The following is a 17127-nucleotide window of genomic DNA, read 5'->3' on the forward strand; positions in this document are numbered from 1 at the left end:
TTTTTTCCCATGGTGTACTTATCTTCTATATACCTATTACAAAAAGAACCTCAGTCAGATATCTGAACACTTACTGGTCACATGAAATCATAAATAAGCCTTGGCACAAATAAAGTAAGGGACAACTTTCACTGTTTGTCAGATGAGATATATAATTCACGTTCTCGTGTTATTTAGGCACTTGAAAGAAAGTCTTCAAAGCAAACTTTAACACCAATCTAGCACTAATGGTTCAGATTCAGAAAAAACCTTCCTCATCCTAGGTTTTATTCCAAAGAAAATATTTGCTGCAAAGAGAAGTGTAACTTCCCAAACTTTTTTTAGTATAGCTATTAAAGTCCTCATACTTCTGAGGCGGTATCTTACTACAGAAATATGCTAGGGCATTTCTATTTATATGTGTTCCCTAACACCAATGCAATTTCTGTTGCCCACAGTTTCTCCTGATTTACAACACAGACATAAGTCTTTTTAACTAACACAATAACAATTTGTAATGGGTTTCTAATAACCAACCAAGTAATTCTGCTATACCTTCCTATAGGTTTTATGTCTGCAGTTCTATCTTAATGATTTAATTGCTAACCAAAATTGAACTGCATATATTAAAGCTCAAACTTACAGCCCTTTGAAACTAAAGCCTTTTCAGTATTAGTTCTTCAAATTGCTGGTATGTAAATCAGTCCCAAATTAAATTATCCTCTTTAGTACTTTTCTGAAATTTAAGTTAATTATAAGAAAATAGTGCAATGTCTATAAAAGTATTAAATTGGAGTTAACTCAACAAAAGAGACACAGTAGAGTGTTTTATAGGAATGTCATTCTAGTATAATTCTAAAGTGTACCATCCAAGTAGAAAAAAAGTCTGAAGTTTTCTTTAATCTTTAGTTAGCAAATTGGTGATCTTCATGGAATATCTGACATCTACGGCTGACAAAGGGTAGCCCATTCGCCCCCATACTAAGCTTCAAGGTCACATAAACCCAGATGCTAGCACCACCGAGATCTCTCTTCTTCATTCTACTTCCTTCTTAACTTTTTCTTTCGCTTTTTCCTTACTTTATACTTCCTCTTCTTCTTTTCAGACTCAGAAGTTTCATTTAGTCAAATCCAGACACGAAACCAGCTCAATCATCTCTGGAAGCTAAGTTGCCAATGGGTGAACTTTGGCGTTTGGAGGAGAAGGCCCAGGCAGATGGTGCATTCCTAAGGAACAGAGAGGCGTTGCAAGAATTCATGTGGTATAATGGAGTTCACTTGGCATTTCCTACCGTGGTTGATGTTGTTGTTGATGACTGACCTTTTTACCAAAAAAAAATTACTTATATTAAAATTTTCCATCTTTGGACTTTTCCCTCACTAGCTATTTTCATAAATGAGTTAGGCATGTAAGAAAAACACCGAGTTACTGTCCTATTGCAATTGGGTGAAATAAATAAACAAACAAATAAATAAAAAGAACAGCTTTTCATCTGGTTCTTTTCATTGACCTCTTTTGTCACATCTTCCTCTCTTTGATTTGTGGCTGTAATGAAGAAAGAGCTGTCTTACATCATTCATCATTAAGTTTTTCTGCCCGTTCCTTATCAAAAATTGTTTTGGCTCCCTTCCCACCCTACACACCATGGAGTCATTCGTGATAGTTCAAAACAGATATCAATTCTGAGAGTCTCAGTATTATGTCTCATTCAGAATTTCTTTGATTTTTCCCTTATGTAGTACATCTGGCCCCCAGCTTTCATGCTAAAGGTTAGACAATCTTCTGTAAATTTTGGGGTAGAATGAAAGTTTGTCCGCTCCCACCTTCCTCTTATCAGTCATCCTTCCATTTCTGGGCTAGCTACCCCTTTCACTATATTTAGCTCATCTACAAGTCACCACCTCCCGTTTCTGCTGATCTTTTGTAAGATATCAACAGATCACAACTGTGTAAGTAAAATAAGGTAAAAATCTGACCTCAAGTCTCTAGTCGTCTTCATATTAGTAGAGGGCTGTGATTTCCAAAAACTTTTAAAGACTCAAAGAAAAGCGATTAAATGATGGGCATTAAGTTTATATTTTATATACATTTATCATATAATTATTGTCCATTCAGCCTGACCAGGCGGTGGCACAGTGGATAGAACATCAGACTGGGATGCGGAGGACCCGGGTTCAAGACCCCGAGGTTGCCAGCTTGAGCACGGGCTCATCTGGTTTGAGCAAAGCTCACCAGCTTGGACCCAAGGTCGCTGGCTCAAGCAAGGGGTTACCCGGTCTGCTGTAGCCCCACAGTCAAGGACATATGAGAAAGCAATCAATGAACAACTAAGGTGTCGCAACAAAAAACTAATGATTGATGCTTCTCATCTCTCTTCGTTCCTGTCTGTCTGTCCCTTTCTATCCCTCTCTCTGACTCTTTCTCTCTGTGTCTCTGTAAAAAAAAAAATTAAAAAACATTATTGCCCATTCTGCTTGTAAACAATTCTGTCTCCAAATACTCATGCATTTTCAATCTCTACTAGAAATACGCACAATAATTCGCTGTTCCACTTTTTGTGCTTTGTTTTGTATACATGCAGGCATTATGTGTATATATATGTACATATATTTATCAGCATCAAAGAATACAACATGGAAGTTGCCAGTAGCTAGGAAGGAAAGGTAAATATAAACCTTCCTTTAGGTATCATTTCCTGATACAGAATATTTCCATTATTTGACTTGCAATTTATTCAAATTCATACCCTGCGGACTTATCCTCATGAACTTTTGTCAGAATAAAAATTCTACCTTGACTATTAAAATAAAGGTACTTTCAAGTAATAGTACTTAATATAATTATTGGGCATCACACCATCACTATTTTAGCATACATTATAATCATTATTTCTTGGTAGCAGGTAAAATCCTGCCCTGTCTTTGGAGGTGCACTAAGCATCTTTAATAGGAATTCCTTGGTGAGACCAGCAGGAATTTAATATGAAAAGGAGCCATCTGGTAGATATATCAAATTAACAGTACTTGAACATTGAGTTCCACTTTCAAAAAATTAATTAGGTATAAAAACATCCAGTTTCTTAACAAATACAGATGCATTTTCATTATGCACATCATAAGTTGCCTTTGTCACATCTGAGTGGTTTAAGATAAATAAAACCTTTGAAGACCTGTTATTAACTTGGTGAAATGCAGTACGTGATGACTAAGTAAGGAAATCAAAGTTAACTTTATGCTTCATTTAAATCTTTAGGTCTCTGTTTGGTACAGCTTAATCCAGTCCATTTTCTGTAACTTTTGGAGGATTTGATAATTTAATCCTATGCTTAGCTCAGCTATGTAGAAATACGATATGGAAATTGCTAGCACCGAAAGCAAATATAGACTGTACTTCATATTTGACTTTCTGATACAATTCAAGATAGCATGATTTAAAGCATCCGGATTAGTTCTATAGGAATTCAGGGGTTTGCCAGACCTCACCGAATCTAAAGGAAAACTTTTTCCTCTTAGGAATTTGACTTATCAAGTGAAATTCTTTCCTATCTAGTGGAATTCTAGGGTGAAAATTTTGAGTGTGTATTACATAGGTTCTGTAGAAGATGACCTTCAAATTCTATTAAAGTTTGTAATCTCATGTAGGCTCTGAGACACAGTTTAGCAATTTTAGTAATAGGTCAAAACTATAAAGACATGTACAAGTCTATTATGACATACTGGGGGCTTTTCATAATAATTTTTCAGTTTAACAAACTGTTCTTCATTTTCAGATTTTGTGCTTCCTACTTCTTTTGGTGTGAACTGTTTTTTTCTATGTGAAATGATATCCAGAGAAAATAGAGTACTTGTTTTATGTTCTTACTTGAAAAAAACAAAAAGAAAAAAATTTGCAGCCTTACACTGGCTTTCAAATTTGCTTTTAGAATATTATTAGCTGATCAAATTCAAGAGTCTAGAAATTGCTACCCAACATGGAATGTACATACTCCATTCTTGCTGAATAAAAGAGAGTTATCATTCTGGTTTTATAAACCATTCCATAGAAATGCACTTTTAAGTTATTGCTCCAGCTATTTAAAGATGCTCTCTCTACTCCACCCATTAAAAACGAACAGACAAAAAACAAAAATAAAATGAAAACATAAATGATCAAGAGAGAATGTGATTATAGTATATCTTATTTCATGGAGTAGATACATGGCTGAAATGCTCCCAAGATATATATTTTGTTTTACCTCTAATATCATATTCCTTATATAATACGGTAGTAGTATGCTTTTCTTTGAAATAAAAATATCACATAATCCAGTAAACTCTTTTCTAATCCAATGAATAGATAATGAAATGTTCATTTTTTTATAACATTTGAAAAGGAACAAATAGAAAAACTGAAAATGTCAATAAATAAAGTTCAAAAAATTAAGGAGAGCTTAACTGAATATGATATAATGCAGTTCATGGTAGGAAAAAAAATAAAACAATTTGTCTTCATGTGATTTTTGAAGTCATCAAAGAGTCAACCTAATCTTCTATAGTATCTTTAACCTTCAAAATATTAGCATGTAGTTAAACCGTCAGACTTCTGTTTTCTGCCTAAGTACACAGCGAATATATATTGTTGATTGTTTTATAAATATCAATTGTGTTAATTTGGTCCATTGTTTTTTTTTTTGTTGTTTGTTTGTTTTTTTTTTGTTTGTTTTTTTTTTATTTTATTTTATAATTTTATTTTTTAATGGGGTGACATCAATAAATCAGGATACATATATTCAAAGATAACAAGTCCAGGTTATCTTGTCGTTCAATTATGTTGCATACCCACCACCCAAAGTCAGATTGTCCTCTGTCACCTTCTATCTTGTTTTCTTTGTGCCCCTCCCACCCCCTATCCCTCTCCCATTCCCCCCTCCCCCCCGTAACCACCACATTCTTATCAATGTCTCTTAGTTTCACTATTATGTCCCACCTACGTATGGAATAATACAGTTCCTGTTTTTTTCTGATTTACTTATTTCGCTTCGTATCATGTTATCAAGATCCCACCATTTTGCTGTAAATGTTCCGATGTCATCATTTCTTATGGCTGAGTAGTATTCCATAGTGTATATGTGCCACATCTTCTTTATCCAGTCATCTATTGATGGGCTTTTTGGTTGTTTCCATGTCCTGGCCACTGTGAACAATGCTGCAATAAACATGGGGCTGCATGTGTCTTTACATATCAATGTTTCTGAGTTTTCGGGATATATACCCAGTAGAGGGATTGCTGGGTCATAAGGTAGTTCTATTTGCAGTTTTTTGAGGAACCACCATACTTTCTTCCATAATGGTTGTACTACTTTACATTCCCACCAACAGTGGATGAGGGTTCCTTTTTCTCCACAGCCTCTCCAACATTTGCTATTACCTGACTTGCTAATAACAGCTAATCGAACAGGTGTGAGGTGGTATCTCATTGCCGTTTTGATTTGCATTTCTCTAATAGCTAAAGAAGATGAGCATCTTTTCATATATCTGTTGGCCATTTGTATTTCTTCCTGGGAGAAGTGTCTATTCATATCCTCTTCCCATTTTTTTATTGGATTGTTTGTTTGTTTGTTGTTGAGTTTTATGAGTTCTTTGTATATTTTGGATATTAGGCCCCTATCTGAGCTGTTGTTTGAAAATATCACTTCCCATTTAGTTGGCTTTCTGTTTATTTTGTTATCAGTTTCCCTTGCTGAGCAAAAACTTCTAAGTCTGATGTAGTCCCATTCATTAATTTTTGCCTTCACTTCTCTTGCCATTGGAGTCAAATTCATAAAATGCTCTTTAAAACCCAGGTCCATGAGTTGAGTACCTATGTCTTCTTCTATGTACTTAATTGTTTCAGGTCTTATGTTTAGATCTTTGATCCATTTTGAGTTAATTTTTGTACAGGGGGAGAGACTGTAGTCCAGTTTCATTCTTTTGCATGTGGCTTTCCAGTTTTCCCAGCACCATTTATTGAAGAGGCTTTCTTTTCTCCATTGTGTGTTCTTGGCCCCTTTATCAAAAATTATTTGACTATATATATGTGGTTTTATTTCTGGACTTTCTATTCTGTTCCATTGGTCTGAGTGTCTATTTTTCTGCCAATACCATGCTGTTTTGATTGTCGTGGCCCTATAATAGAGTTTGAAGTCAGGTATTGTTATGCCCCCAGCTTCATTCTTTTTCTTTAGAATTGCTTTGGGTATTCAGGGTTTTTTATAGTTCCATATAAATCTGATGATTTTTTGCTCTATTTCTTTAAAAAATGTCATTGGAATTTTGATGGGAATTGCATTAAATTTGTATATTGCTTTGGGTAATATAGCCATCTTGATTATATTTATTCTTCCTAGCCAAGAACAAGGTATATTCTTCCATCTCATTATATCTTTTTCGATTTCCCTTAACAATGGTTTATAGTTTTCATTATATAAGTCCTTTACATTCTTTGTTATGTTTATTCCTAAGTATTTTATTTTTTTTGTTGCAATCGTGAAGGGGATTATTCTTTTGAGTTCCTTCTCAGTTGTTTCATTGTTGGCATATAGAAAGGCTATTGATTTCTGTATGTTAATTTTGTATCCTGCGACCTTACTGTATTGGCTTATTGTTTCTAGTAGTCTTTTTGTGGATTCTTTGGGGTTTTCGATGTATAGGATCATATCATCTGCAAAAAGTGATACCTTTACTTCTTCTTTTCCGATATGGATGCCTTTTATTTCTTTGTCTTGTCTGATTGCTCTGGCTAGAACCTCTAGTACCACATTAAATAAGAGTGGAGAGAGTGGACAACCCTGTCTTGTTCCTGATTTAAGGGGGAAAGCCTTCAGTTTAGTGCCATTTAATATGATGTTAGCTGATGGTTTATCATATATGGCCTTTATCATGTTGAGATATTTTCCTTCTATACCCATTTTGTTGAGAGTCTTAAACATAAAATTGTGTTGTATTTTATCGAAAGCCTTTTCTGCGTCTATTGATAAGATCATGTGGTTTTTGTTCTTTGTTTTGTTGATATGGTGTATTACATTAACCGTTTTACGTACGTTGAACCATCCTTGAGATTCTGGGATGAATCCCACTTGATCATGATGTATTATTTTTTTAATATGTTGTTGTATTCGATTTGCTAGTATTTTGTTTAGTATTTTAGCATCTGTATTCATTAGAGATATTGGTCTGTAGTTTTCTTTCTTTGTGCCATCCTTGCCTGGTTTTGGGATGAGGGTTATGTTGGCCTCATAAAATGTGTTTGGAAGTATTGCTTCTTCTTCAATTTTTTGGAAGACTTTGAGTAGAATAGGAACCAAGTCTTCTTTGAATATTTGATAAAATTCGCTGGTATAGCCGTCAGGGCCTGGACTTTTATTTTTGGGGAGGTTTTTAATGGTTTTTTCTATTTCTTCTCTACTGATAGGTCTGTTTAGGCTTTCTGCTTCTTCTTGACTCAGTCTAGGAAGGTTGTATTGTTCTAGGAATTTATCCATTTCTTCTAGGTTGTTGAATTTAGTGGCATAAAGTTTTTCATAGTATTCTACAATAATTCTTTGTATATCTACGGTGTCCGTGGTGATTTCTCCTCTTTCATTTTGGATTTTGTTTATATGAGTTCTTTCTCTTTTTTCCTTGGTAAGTCTTGCCAAGGGTTTGTCAATTTTGTTGATCTTTTCAAAGAACCAGCTCCTTGTTCTATTAATTTTTTCTATAGTTTTTCTGTTCTCTAATTCATTTATTTCTGCTCTGATTTTTATTATCTCCTTTCTTCGGCTGCTTTTGGGTTGTCTTTGTTCTTCTTTTTCTAGTTCCTTAAGGTGGGAAGTTAAGTGGTTCACTTGGGCTCTCTCTTGTTTGTTCATATATGCCTGAAGCGATATGAACTTCCCTCTTATCACTGCTTTTGCTGCATCCCATAGATTCTGATATGTCGTATTGTCATTTTCATTAGTCTGTATATATCTTTTGATCTCTGCACTTATTTCTTCTTTGACCCATTCATTTTTTAAAAGTATGTTGTTTAGTTTCCACATTTTTGTGGGATTTTTTTCCTCTTTTTTGCAGTTGAATTTTAGTTTCAAGGCTTTATGATCAGAAAATATGCTTGGTACAACTTCAATTTTTCTGAATTTGCTGATATTGTTTTTGTGGCCCAACATATGGTCAATTCTTGAGAATGATCCATGTACACTGGAGAAAAATGTATACTCAGTCACTTTGGGATGAAATGTCCTGTAGATGTCTATCATATCCAGGTGCTCTAGTGTTTTGTTTAAGGCCACTATGTCTTTGTTGATTCTCTGTTTGGATGACCGATCTAGAGCCGTCAGCGGTGTATTGAGGTCTCCAAGTATGACTGTATTTTTGTCAGTTTTTGTTTTAAGATCAATAAGTAGCTGTCTTATATATTTTGGTGCTCCTTGGTTTGGTGCATATATATTAAGAATTGTTATGTCTTCTTGATTCAGTGTCCCCTTAGCCATTATGAAATGGCCATTTTTGTCTCTGAGTACTTTTCCTGTCTTGTAGTCAGCATTATCCGATATGAGTATTGCTACACCTGCTTTTTTTTGGATGTTATTTGCTTGGAGTATTGTTTTCCAGCCTTTCACTTTGAATTTGTTTTTATCCTTGTTACTTAGATGAGTTTCCTGTAGGCAGCATACAGTTGGATTTTCTTTTTTAATCCATTCTGCTACTCTGTGCCTTTTTATTGGTGAGTTTAATCCATTTACATTTAGGATAATTATTGATACTTGTGAGTTCCCTATTGCCATTTTATATCTTGCTTTCTGTTAGTTTTGTGTCTTGTTTGATCCTTCTCTTTCGTTTTTCTATCTTTTGTTTTTATTTGGTTGTATTCCATACATCTTTCCTCTGTTGCTATCTTTTTTATCTCATGTGCTTCTCTGGTGGTTTTTTCAATGGTGGTTACCTTTGAGTAATGAAAAGGGTCCCTACCCTGTTCATTGTAGCGAACTATTTTGTGAGTACTTTTGCACTCCATCGTCCTTTGCTACTGTTAATCTCCGTCTTCTCCCCCTCTTTCTTTTTGTTGTTGTCACAGTTTAAATTTGGTTTTATTGTGTTCTTCTTGGAGCTTTTACTTGTGGCTCTGTTTTTTTTTTGTTCTTTGTATCTGATTGGAGAACCCCCTTTAGTAATTCCTGGAGTGGGGGTTTTCTGATGATAAATTCCCTCATCTTTTCTGTATCTGTGAATGTTTTTATTTCTCCTTCGTATTTGAAGGATAGCTTTGATGGGTATAGTATTCGTGGCTGAAAGTTCCTCTCTTTCAGGACTTTATATATTGGGGTCCACTCTCTTCTAGCTTGTAGAGTTTCTGCTGAGAAATCTGATGATAATCTAATGGGCCTTCCTTTATATGTTGTATTCTTCTTTTCCCTGGCTGCCTTGAGAATTTTTTCTTTGCTGTTGGTTTGTGTCAATTTCATTATGATATGCCTTGGAGTAGGTTTGTTGGGGTTAAGAAAACTTGGAGTTCTGTTTGCTTCTTGAACTTGAGGCTTTAGTTCTTTCCACAGGCTTGGGAAGTTCTCATCAATTATTTGTTTAAGTATGTTCTCCATTCCATTTTCTCTCTCTTCTCCCTCTGATATACCTATTATTCTTATGTTATTCTTTTTAATGGAGTCAGATAATTCTTGTAGGGCTATCTCATTTTTTTTAATTTTTGAGTCTCTTTCTTCTTCTCTCCGTTGTGCCTCAAGTTGCTTGTCTTCTATTTCACTAATCCTCTCTTCTATCTGACCTGTTCTATTAGCTAAGCTTGTTACTTCGTTTTTCAGCTCGTGAATTGAGTTTTTCATCTCTGTTTGATTTGTTTTTATAGTTTCAATTTCCTTGGACATATATTCTTTGTGTTCATGGAGTTGTTTTCTGAGCTCCCTATATTGCCTTTCTGTGTTTTCTTGTATATCTCGGAGGATTTTTAGGATTTCTATCTTGAATTCTCTGTCATTTAGCTCCAAGGTTTCCAATATATTAAATTTTTTCTCCATAGATTTTTCCTCATCTAGCTGTGTTACCTCTCTTTCTTTTGTATCCATGATATTCGATTTTCTCTTCCTTAATGGCATCTGAGGGTGGTTTTGTTGATAGTATTAATGAGATTTAATAAAGAATAAAAAGTTAAAAAAAATAAAAATAACAAATCGAAAAGAGTTGTTTTTTTTAAAAAAATTAATAATGAAATAAAGAAAAATAAAATAAAATAAAAATTTTAAAAAAAGGAAATTATTCCCCCCCTCTCTTTTTCCTCTCCTCTCCTCTCCCCTCTTTCTTGAGAAAATCTTGTGGTGGACTGTGAGTTATAACAAACAATGCCTGTGATGGAGGGCCTGAATTGGGGAAAAGTAATAAAGGGGCAAAAAAGAGAGAAAGAGAAAAAAAAAAAAAAAAGGAAAAAAAAAAAAAAGAAAAAAGAAAAAAAAAAGAGCGTATGGACCCACAAAAAGCAAATAAGGAAAAAATTGGGTCAAGAATAAAATGATTTGCTTTTAGGTGTTGGTTTTCTAAGAGTTATGATGAGAGGAATAAGAGGAAAATGGAAAAATGGGGGGACAAATTAAAAACTTACTATTGTATTTAGTGGAACAAGAATTAGATAATATAGAGAGCCAGGGATGGGAGCACTGCTAGTGAGTTAAAAAGGTGAAGTAAAAAACCCCCAAAATACCACAAACATAGGTTTGAGTCCCAGATAAGATAATTTGTTTGTTATTGAGGTTTGAATGAGAGGAGATGTAAAGGAGAAAGGAAGAAACTAATATAGAGGGAGAAAAGAAAGAGAGAGAGAGAAAAAAAGAGGGAACCACTAAAAGAAGAAAAAAGAAAGGAGAGAGAGAGAGAGAGTTAAGGGTTTTGGAGTGCAACCCTCATAGAGAGAAAGGAAGAGAAGAGAAATGATAATGGGAGATGTAACACTTATGGGTAGTGTAGTTCAAGGAGAGGAGAGAGTAAGACCGGTAGAGAGTTAATCGGCCAAATTGGAGGAGGAAAAAAAAGTCTCAAGAATGAAGATAAGAGAAACAAACGAACAAATATAATAAAATGGGATAGGTTATAATGTCTGCAGATTATTCTTGATTTTGAGAGGTTATCTTCTTGCTTTTTCTTTTCTCTCCCTCTTCCTGGTCGGTGACTCTGTACCCCGGGTTCTGCCCCTTTGGCACGCTCAGGTAGAGGTTTGCAGTTGATTAGTCTCTATGGCAATGTCATGTATTGTGCTTTATTCTCGTTGGGAGTCGAGGCTCATTAGCATTTATAGGTTCCGACAGTGAGAGAGTCCGTGTTCCTGGAGCCTTTCTCCTAGTCTTTCCTTCCTCAATTAGTAGCCTGATAGTCCAGGTATGGGGTTGCTGCTGCCTCTGCCTGGATAGTAAGAGGCTCAAATTGCTGGCAACTCCCCACTCTATTTCCACTCAGCACAGGGCTCTGGGTAAGGCTCAGTCAGTCAGAGCTGCTAGCATAATCAAGCGGGCTTTCCACCCACTCGAAGACCTCTGGCTCTGCCACTCTATCCCGTAACACAAGCGGCGCCCACTTCCGGGGCGCTTGGAGGAAACTCTCACTCACTGTCTGCAACCAGGATATCCGGCCAGCAGTCTCACGCTCTGAGTGAAACCCCCAACCGCAGGGAAAAGTTGCAGCGTTGGAATTGAGTCTCGCTCTGTCCCCGTGCGCGGCTTTTGCAAGGCGCTGGGGCGGCCCGAGATTCCGCTTTGGCCCACACAAAGGCCCCTGACTCTGCCCCTCTGTGCGATAACACGGTCGCGCACTGCCAAGGCACTCGGAGGAATCGCTCACTCCTTATCTGCGCGCGCACACCAGGATATGAGGCCGGCCGTGGTTCCCTCTGAGTGAAACAGCCTCCAGCACGGAAAATCTCCACCGTTGGGATTAGTTCTCACTCCCTCCCGTGTGTGGCTTTCCCAGGGCGCTGGGGCTGCCCAGAGACTCTGCCCTCAGCCCACAGAAAGGCCTCTGACCCTGCCTCTCCGTGGGGCAACACGGGCACCCACTTCCGCGGCTTAGGAAGAAATCTCTCTTCCACTAACTGCGCACCGACCAGGAGACCGGGTAAAATGGCCGCTCCGCTTGTCTTTCTTTGTTTGGGTTTGGCGCGAGTGTTAGCTTGTATTGCCCGGGTTGCCACAGGATCAGATTTACCTCGGCTTGGATCTCCGAGCCACAGCCTGGTTCGGCCGTTTTTGCTGCGGCGGCCTGGATCTATTCACCCCCTTTGCCCGCCTCAGTTTCTATATTCACAGTTACCAGAGAAAGCCGCCCTGTTTAGGTTAGTGAGGAAGGCGGAGCATTTCTTACTCCCTATTTCCTTCGGGGTTTGGTTATATATTTAGCCAATTTTTCACTCAATCATACCTTTGGGTGTATTGCGAAGAATCTGGAAGCTCCAAATATAGGTTTTTCTGTTTCTGGTTGAAGATCTTGTTGAGTTTTGGGGGAGATTTATCGGTATCGCTTCCTACCCCGCCATTACTCTGACGTCATCCTCCGGTCCATTGTTTTTCAAGTTTTCTATATCCTTAATGAACATTTTACCTGTTTTATTAACTATAGAAAATTAAAATCTCTAACTATAATTTTAATACTTTTAATTGTATGTAGTTTTAATTTTCCTTTAGCCCTGTCAGTTTTTGCCTCTCTTATTCAGGTATATAACAAATGAGATTACTATATATGTTCTTAGTGTTGCTCTCTAACTTTAGTAATACTTCTATCTAGAAGTCTATTTTGTCAGAAATCAGTATTGCTACTTTAGATTTCTTGTTTACATATGTTTGTTTTTTCCATAATTTTACTTTAATTCATCCTTTTTTAAAATTTAAAGTGTATTTCTTTTAAGCAATATATCGTTGGGTTTTACTTTTTAAAAAATCCCACTTGATAATCTATGCATTTTGGTTGTAGTGTTTTGTTAATTTATATACAATAGAATTATTGATGCAGTTGAGTTCAAGTTTACATTATTACTACTTATTGAATATTTTGTTTGTGTTGTTTTTTCTTTTGTTATTTTTTTCCTCCTTTCCTGCATTGTGTTGGCTTCAGTATTTGCTTTCCATTATTTCCTCTACCAGATCTTATGCTATATTATTGAAAAAAAATTCAATGGGTTGCTTTAGGGATTAAATATGTAACCAGAATTTATTAGTATAACTCTAAATTAATATTATATAGAAGCATTTGAGATCTTGCATGTAATCAGTTTGGCTCAAATAAAGTTTTATAAAAATTCAAAAACATATATCATATATTGTTAGGCTATTTTTAAAACTTTACCACAATACAATTATATTTATTCTCCTCCTGTTCACTGTCTTATTATTGGGGAATATTTTATTTCTACATATGTTATAAACAAAAAAATATATTGTTATCAGATATTCATTCATCAGTTTCCTTTAAAAACAGAGGAATCAAGAGAATTCTTTCATATTAACTCATATGTTAACCATTTCAAGTATTCTTTCTCCCTTTATGTAGATATGAGTTACTGTCTTGTATCATTTCCGTAAGCCTGAAGAGTTTATTTTAGCATTCTCATGGTGTAGGTCTGCTGGCATCGAACTTTCTTACCCTTTGTTACCTGAAAATGCCTTTATTTTGTCCTTATTGTTGAGGGATTCCTTTTTTCTGGATATGAAATTATAGATTGAATTTTTCTTCAATACTCTAAAGATATTCTAATGTCCTCTGGTTTACATTGTTTCTTATGCCACCAGTTGTCATTATACTCTTGCTCTCTTCTCCAATATGTAATCTGTGTTTTTTTTCTCTGTGTACTTTTAAGATATTCTCTTCGGAGGACCCAGGTTCGATTCCCAGCCAGGGCACACAGGAGAAGTGCCCATTTGCTTCTCCACCCCTCCACCGTGCTTTCCTCTCTGTCTCTCTCTTCCCCTCCCGCAGCCAAGGCTCCATTGGAGCAAAGATGGCCCGGGCGCTGGGGATGGCTCTGTGGCCTCTGCCTCAGGCGCTAGAGTGGCTCTGGTCGCAACATGGCGACGCCCAGGATGGGCATAGCATCGCCCCCTGGTGGGCAGAGCGTCGCCCCCTGGTGGGCGTGCCGGGTGGATCCCGGTCGGGCGCATGCGGGAGTCTGTCTGACTGTCTCTCCCTGTTTCCAGCTTCAGAAAAAATGAAAAAAAAAAAAGATATTCTCTTAATCTTAATCTTTATGTAATTTGACAACATAACAATTTGACAATGAGCTTATGTGCAGTTTTCTTTGCGTTTTTCTTATTTGAGTTTGGTTGAAAAATATGTATATATTTGTTTATCATATTGAAAAAATGCTTAGCCATTGTGTGTTCAATGATATTTTTCTGCTCCAATATCTTTTTCATTTTTTTTAGACCTTCAATTGCACACTATTGTTCTACAAGTCACTGGAACTCTGTTTATTTTTTCAGATAGTTTACTCTTTACGTTTGGATAGTTTCTAGTGTCCTACATCAAGTTCACTTATTTTTTTTCTGCAGTCTCTAAGCTACTGTTAAGTCTGCTCAATAAATTTTACATTTTAATTAAAAGAGTTTTCATATGTAGACCTTCTATCTCTTTGTTTAAGTTTATTTTTAATAGCTCCCATTGCACTGCTGGGTTTCCAGATCTGTTCACATTTTGTACCCTATTTTCATTACATCCTTAAAATATTTGTTACATTTTGTATAGCTGTTTATTGTCTTTGTTCACAAATTCCATTTTGACAGTTTTAGATTTGGGCATGTGAAAATTTGTTCTAGTTTCTGGATATGTAAAAATAAAAAGCTATCCATGTGTTCTACTGGTGCATCTTACCCCTCTGAAGTTGAGATAAAAAGGCTGTCAAATAGGGCTGTCAATGATAATTTTAGAAAAGAAATCGGACTTGAATTAAAAAGTAGACTTTGGTACAACTAGTCATGAAGAATAGAGTCAGAAATTAGCCTGGTATATTGTTATTATGATGGAATGTGTGAAATTAGAGATTCACTGAGTAGAATAGAATCAGATTATGGAGTATTTAGAAAGTTTGGCATGCACTCTTAATGGGAAATAGGAAACCACTGCTTTTTTATTTTAATAAAGTATGAGGAATAGGAAAATGAAAAAAGATCCATCTACCAGAAGTATTCAGAAATACAAGATAGATCGTTGTCTACATATGAAACATTGGAGGCATAATAAAGAAAGATTCACATCAAATGTAGAAAAATAGAGGATAACAACGTTTAGGAATTAGTCAACTCAACAAAACCATGATTCTCTGAAAAATATAAATATAAATATATATATATATATATATATATATATATATATATATTAGAGAGTAACTTCAGGGGAGTTAGTTGCAAAATTTGGTATACATAGAAATCCAATTTGTTGTAAAGCATAATCTGTGGGAAAGATAAAATTGTAGATTTATTGGCACAAGTGTAAAATTGCTATAAGAATAATTTGATTAGTCAGCAAAACTGAAGATTTATTGGTAATGTTAATTTTTTGCTAGAGAAGGAACAAGTAAGACATGAATTTAGGGCTCTTAAGTTTGTTATACTAATGTAGTTTGGCTTCTTTAAAAATTTCAGTAGGGGAAAATAAGAAATTCGAGCAAGAATTCTGATAAGTGAACTTTGGTTTCTCTTTTTCAATTATAGAACATATTACTCACATTTTCTCATATGGTGCCAGGGGTGTGCTTTATTTTTTATTTTTAATTGATATTTTTCTTTTTAGAGAGAGATGGAGACAGAGAGAGAGACTTGTTGGACTTGTTCTGCTTATTCATGCCATCTTTAAATGTTTCTGTATGCACCCTGACCGGGGATTGAACCTGCAACCTCAACACATCAGGTTGATGTTCTGATCAACTGAGCTACCTGGCCAAAGACTATTTTGTTTCAAATTCAATTGCTCTCTATGACTGAAAATTTTAATATTTGCTTGAGAAAGACATAATCCATTTATAAGACAAATCATGTTGGACCTGGAAAATAAGACACATAATAGAAAAGGTCATATCCGTTTAAGTGTAAAAGATTTTTAAAAATTTGACACTTTCACAGTGTTATTATTATTTGCCATAAATAACAAGAGACAAAATTGTCTCTTCTTCTGAGAGCCTAGATCAATACTCATCGAAAAAGTGTTGAGAAATTTAGAAGATTACAAAACTGAGTTGTTGGCCAAGCTGTGGGTAGTTGGTAAGAGTTAGGTGTTGGGATGAAGTTTAAAAGGAAAGTACTTATTCTTAACATTCAAAAGGATGAAGGGTTTGGAATGATGGAGGGTGTGAGGTGGTTTTGTGAAGGTGATGACTGATGAGCAAGACCCTAGAGGATAGGCAGGCTGAGAGAGGAAGTTGACATTTTGGCAGAAGAAGGATGTAGAGGTGGGAATATTGGGACCTAGTAAAGAAACATGAGCAATTGTGCAAAGGAAATTTGTAGCTCAGAGTTCAGGTTGGGTTGAAGCTATAACACAAAAGATTCAGTGGGGTTTTTACCTACCAGAACAGTGGCTCCAAAATGTTTTTTAAAAAAAAAAAAAAAAAAAAAAAGGTTAATCCACAAAACCTACTCATCTACTCTTTCTACATTAAATAAATGCCCTCTGATCACTTCTATTGCAATTTATTTTTCACTGTTTCCTTTATAAAGAATTCTGGCATGACCCAATAAAGCAATTACATATTCTATTAAGAAGTCAAGCCCCTTGCCTAACCAGGCAGTGGCACAGTGGATAGAGCACTGGACTGGGATGCGGAGGACCTAGGTTCAAAACCCCAAGGTCACCAGCTTGAGCATGGGCTCATGCTTTGAGCAGGACTCACCAACTTGAGCCCAAGATCATTGGCTTGAGCAAGGGGTCACTCGGCCTGCTGTAGCCCCCTGGTCAAGGCATATATGAGGAAAGCAATCAATGAGCAACTGAGGTGCCTCAACAAAGAATTGATGCTTCTCATCTCTTTCCCTTCTTATCTGTCTGTCCCGATCTGTCCCTCTTTCTGTTTCTTTCTGTCTCTGTCACACACAAAAAAGAAGTCAAGCTCCTTGTTGGTTAAACTCTTCTCTAGTGAAGTTCATCAAAGTGTCTGAGTTAAGGGATAGAGAA

Source organism: Saccopteryx bilineata, chromosome 1 (genome assembly GCF_036850765.1).
Source record: "Saccopteryx bilineata isolate mSacBil1 chromosome 1, mSacBil1_pri_phased_curated, whole genome shotgun sequence".
In the NCBI taxonomy this organism is placed as follows: Eukaryota; Metazoa; Chordata; class Mammalia; order Chiroptera; family Emballonuridae; genus Saccopteryx; species Saccopteryx bilineata.